Source organism: Nicotiana sylvestris, chromosome 5 (genome assembly GCF_000393655.2).
Source record: "Nicotiana sylvestris chromosome 5, ASM39365v2, whole genome shotgun sequence".
Taxonomy (NCBI): Eukaryota; Viridiplantae; Streptophyta; class Magnoliopsida; order Solanales; family Solanaceae; genus Nicotiana; species Nicotiana sylvestris.
In genome coordinates this window covers 56,694,028-56,700,027 of record NC_091061.1, presented here as the reverse complement: position 1 = coordinate 56,700,027, position 6,000 = coordinate 56,694,028, and positions in this window count along the sequence as shown.

Sequence of the window (6,000 nt, the reverse complement as noted above, 5' to 3'; positions counted from 1 at the left end):
GTCGCTTAACTGTTTTTATTATTGGCTTAATTATCTTGATTTTACTAAATACGTTTTTATTGCATGATTTTACTACCGCTTTTTTACTTATTGTTTACAATTATATGGACGAATTACGCGTACGTATATTCGTATTATATACTTTTTATAATTATCGGGGATCATGCCACGCGTACGTGTACACAATAAAATTGTCCATGTTATAGTTTTTATAATCGTGATTTAAAATAGAATTAAAAAAAACGTTACCACCCTTATATTTAAACAATGAATTGCACATCCCGGGTTATATGAAATTATTTTAATATTTTTGGAGAAATCCTTTTTATTAAATATTCGTTCGAAATTGCGCGTACGCATAATCCGAATTTGCTTTTTAAAAATATAATCAGGGTACGCGAACGCATCCCTAATTGCGCAAAATATTTGTAATGGTATTATGGATTTTCCTCAAATTGTTTATTATATTCATACATTTTTTATGTGAAAATCATGAGAACTCCCATTTTAGAGGCCCTTAAATTCTTTGAAAAGAATTCACAATCTATTAAATGTTGCCCGTCGATTATAATTTCCGAGTATAAATTATATTCATTCCAACTATTCAAATTCAAAGAAAAGAATAAAAATATGATTAATACTATTTTTAACAAGTACAACATATATATATGCCAAAGAATGAATTTTATATGAAACTAACAAAAATGATTTATGAAGGGAGAAGTATTTTTGAACAATTTTTACATTATTTATTTAGTGAAAATTCTATTTCTAATTACCATTGATATAAAGTGTTGCAATTTATGCTTGTACATCTCATCTTATTTTCACATACTTTCTTTTAATCTAATAGGCCTAATTATTTTAATTAATTATGCTTATGATTGAGTTGGGATAGATATATATATAATCAAACCAATTTTATTCCCAATCTATATGAATTATTGCTAAACATTAACTTTCACATTGTATAAGTTCCTAGGCCCTTTATTATTAAGAAAGAGAACAAGTCTACCTAATTGACTTAATAAGATGATATTGCATACAACATTATTCGTCATATTTTGATGTTTGCAAACATAGCGGAATATACTAATGCCACTTTCGACTATTGATGTTAACCATAATCACTATTTACGCCATATATGGATAAAATGCAACCAATCATCATCTAACCTTAATCCGCAGCCAAATAATCGAAATACACTAACCACGCATTTTCTTGATATTCCCAGAATACTTTATACCTCTTAACAATGTCGTAAAACTTAATTAATAGCCGACTTCATGCCATATTCCCTATCTCGACAATTCAATCATAACTACACTTTAAGGCAATTCTGGAATGGATAATATTATTACAACACTTATATGAATTGCAAACGAGAATGATCAGCTGATAATTAACATGTCAAGCACACTACTATATTAAACAACATGAAACAAAACTGATTTATAATAACAAACTTAGATAAATGGAAAAATAGAATTGCAATTCAAGCTTCATTGATTCGTCATACTGAATCTCTTTCCAACATAGAATTTAAAAGATAAGTACCTGGAAATGAAGGAAGAAGGAGTTAAGATTTCAGCAGTAGCAGCAGTAACAAATTCAGCAGAATAACAGTATACAGCAAGTCTGAACAAGACCCGTTAACCCAGATGAACAGTGACAGAAACTTGAGAGAAAGATTTCAGATTCAAACTGAACAATATCCACACAAAAAACGGACAGATTCTAGAAGAATGACATTTTTTCAGATTTCAGTTTCTTCCTGTTTCTGATTCCTATTTCTGATATTTTCTGTTTCTGTTTTTCTTTTTCTTCTTCTATCCAGATTTCTCTCTATGTATATGTATTTCTATGTATATCTCTAATGCCTTAAAATCAGCCTCTCTTCTAAACTCTCTGAAAAACTGCCTTTCAGAATTTAAAGAAGTAAAATCTCTGTCTGAAAACTCTCCTTAAAATCTGATCTGAAAACTGATTTCTTTTTTTTAAAAACTCCTCTCTGAACTCATCCCTCTTATAATCTGATCCAAACCTCTTTTAAAATCTCCCAATATCTCCTAAGTTTTCTTCAAAAATCTGTGTTCAAAATCTGACCTTTCTCCTAATCTCTCCTTATTTTTTCTTCTCCCTTAAAATCTGATCCCTTTTCAAATTTTGGTCCCTGTACTTATACAGGTCTGGTCCTATACCCTTTTAGTGCTTCTTGGACCCCCCTTCTTCTTTTAAAATTAGAAAGTTCCATTAAAAACTGCTTTTTAATACTTTAAGTGATCTTATCCTGATTTTAAGCAGCCCCATTATCCCTTGTTCCCCATTATTATCTTAAACTATAGCCACTAACATTTCATTATACTACACTAGCTCTAACACACTGTTTTTACTGTTTCATTCCCAGAAATACCCCTGACCTACTGTTTTTACTGTCTTTATACGAAAAAAATCAGAACAGATTCTACAATCTGTTCTCACAGCTATAACCAATCCTATGATTTGAGACAGTATATCACATTTATTCACAAGAATTGAATTTAAACAGAGGATTCTCAATTGAATACTGAACCTGAATAAAACACACTAACATTACACAGAACATGCAGGATTATTTCAACTGAGATTCAAAACTGAACTAAAAAGCAAACAAATACAGGAGCATTGTCAATATACTGACAATGCCCTGAAACTCAATGTTCAGAAAACAATATATGCACAACATTCATTTGAATTTACTGATTTGCAAACAAACATGATTTAATTGACGAGTATTAATCAGTTGACTATTTACAACATTTGTCCATAATCAGTCTAAAACAATAGAAACAGACTGTTTCAATCAGCATTATCATAAATGAGAATTCATAATATAACTAATCGACGAACTTAATCGAGTCGATTACTCACATTGTAAATAATCACAACCAACAGAAACAGTTTCATATTTTGATCATATAGACGGGTATGAGACAAAAATGACAGAATTAAATCAAACAAAAATATGAAAAATTAACAGGCTATTAAAACAAACAAAAATACACGTAGAATATACAAAAGAAATAGAAAAATACCTCTGAACCTTCAAATTTATTCAAACTAGAACTCCACTTGGATTCGGATTTTGTTTGAAATCAAACAGACCTTAGTCGAAGTATTTTCAACTGAAAATACTTTGACTAAGGTCGATTAAACCTCAATCCTTCATTTGAATTAAAAAAAATCAAGATTAGAAAATTTAGGGTTTCAGATCTTGGATTTTAAATTCGAACATTTCCGGGTAGATTTGAAGGGAACCAAAGACGACACAAGGGTGAGGGAAACCTAGGGGTGATTTGTTGTTAATTTGAAAGGGATCTGAGTGAGTTCTTTTTTATTCGAACCTTCAAAAGAAGATTCGAAGAGTTCTGAGGGGATTCGAACCAAACCAACACTAGATCCATAACGAGGTAGGCTAGGGGATGCTATGGTGTCAACTGAGGGCTGTTTGGTTTAGATCCGAGTTTGGCTCGAATCTTCAAATGAAGATTCGAGAACTTTCAGGGAGATTCGAGCCAAGCGGATAACATATTTGGATAGAGGGTGTTCAGGGGGTTCTGGGGTGTTATTTTGGTGACCGGCGGCGTTGTTGCCGCCGGGTTTCAGGCGGTGGGATGTTAGGGCGGCTAGGGTTAGGGGTGTGGTTTCGGAAGATGATGATGAACCGTGGAGAGGGGGGGTGTTAAGTTAGGGGGCCGGGGTAGGGGTTTGGACTTATATAGGGACGGGGTGGGTTGATGCTGACCGTTAGATCTAGCAGAATGAAAGGCCAGGATTTATCCACTTAACCAAACGATGTCGTTTGGTTTAAGCTGGGGGACGGGTTGAACCGGGTATCGGATCGGGTAATGATTACGGGTTAGGTTCGTGGGATCTCAGCCGTTGGTTGGCTTTGATCCAACGGTCCCTGATAAACTACGACCAAACGCTGTCGTTTTGACTCGTTTGAATTGGACCGGTACCTGGGCTGTTTGGATTGGGCTGTGGGAGGGTAACTTGATTTGGGCCTGGATTTTAATCCAGGTCCGAGTTTCATTTTACAACTTATATTTTTATTTTCTAATTTTATTATTAATCATTAAAATCTTAATTAAAATTATAAAAACAAAAATTACCCTTCTAAAGATATTAATTACCTTTTAACAATTATTTAACACACAGACCAAACATTAATCACACAGTGAAATATTAAAACTAGAACAGACACATATTTTTGTGATTTTATTTTTCGAATCAATTATAAAATGCATAATTAAATCCTATATATGCATGCAACATATATTTTTATTTTTATTTTCATTTTGTTACGACAAAGTAAACATTTACGGATATAAGACAAATATTTAACAAACACCACGCAAATTGAAAAATTGCACAGTAAAAGAAATTTATTTTATTTTTGATTTATTTTGGAATAGTTTTCGTAAGGAAAAAATCACGTGCTCACAGTACACATTGAGAATCGTGTCACGGGAACCGTACCCACAATCCGCAACATGTTTATTTTATTAAGAAAAAGATTAAATTGTGGCTGGGTCACATAAATGTACCCCCGGATTTTTAGAAATTAAATGTCACGACCACGTCATGGGAACCATACCTGTAGCTATGACAATTTATTTAATTAACGCGCCTAAAGCAAAACTAAGAGAATTCAAGGCATTTTCTAAATCAATTAGGATAATTAATATGAGGATCATAGATTATGGATTTTGTTTGTGTATGGAACACCTCAATTTATTTTAAAGGAAAAGATTTGTATTTTTCTAAGGCAACCCAAAAATACTCCTACTTATATCTAATTTAAAACTAAGTATCACAACCACGTCACGGGAACCGTACTTGTAGTTGTAATAATATAATTATGTGCCTAAAGCAAACTACGAATGCTCATGGATATCAACGGCCTAAACACGCTCCTAGAGATCAAGTAATAGAAGCAAAATAAATACTACTAAAGGAAATAAAAATTAATTTCATGCCATTTAAAGACTCATTTCATGCACTTGACCAAACACAATCCTAAAGCATGTGATTTAATTAAGTACTAGTGGGCTCGATCTTTTCCCAATCCCCACGGCCCAGCAGTCGTTCATACATGTATTGTCCGAACAAAAACAAACATTTAAATAGGAAAACACCTAAATAATTTGAGAACTAAAATAGAACACAATAAAAGAAAAGTGGGTTGAAACATGATAAGAGCCTCTAAATTGTTAACCAATACCCACCCCCATATATCACCTCTTCATGTTACTGAACCAAATATTACGATGACCAATCCAGTAACCAAATAAATCACCCAAACTTAATGCCTATTTAAATTTTCATATTGTATCCAAATGTTCCACCCTCACGCCTAACTGCACAAGACAATCCTCATCAATTTTAAAAGCACGATGCCTAAACGTCAAATATGATTCATGTTCTCATGCACTTCCTTAGAGCAAACAGAAAGTTTTAGATTATGTATCTACACATATCAACACATTACAATTATGGTTAACTAATTCATTTTGATTTTACACTTGCACAGCTTGACAAACAAATCATATCATCTAATTAATATAGGGCCTCACGTACATTATTATGAAATCAGACTAGTGTATGCTATTCTAAAGTAACAAGGATTTTCTTTTCAGGCAATGGGGAACAAGTCACGAAAAAACACGTTCTGCTCATGGGAATTTGATGCACATCTTGACAGAGAAATCTAAACTTTACATATTGGACTATCCTGTAAGAGATCAACATGTATACCGAGCCGATTTAAAGAGCATACAGTAGACTAAAATTGATTAATTTTTTACCTTAGGGAGAAAATAATAGATACGATACCAGTTTTCAAGAACGTTTAAGCATTCAATACACGAGGTAGTCTATTTCTTTCACTTGAAAACATGAAAACGGGGCGAAATCACAAACTATTTACTCGAACCTTAGAAATGGGAAATCAATTT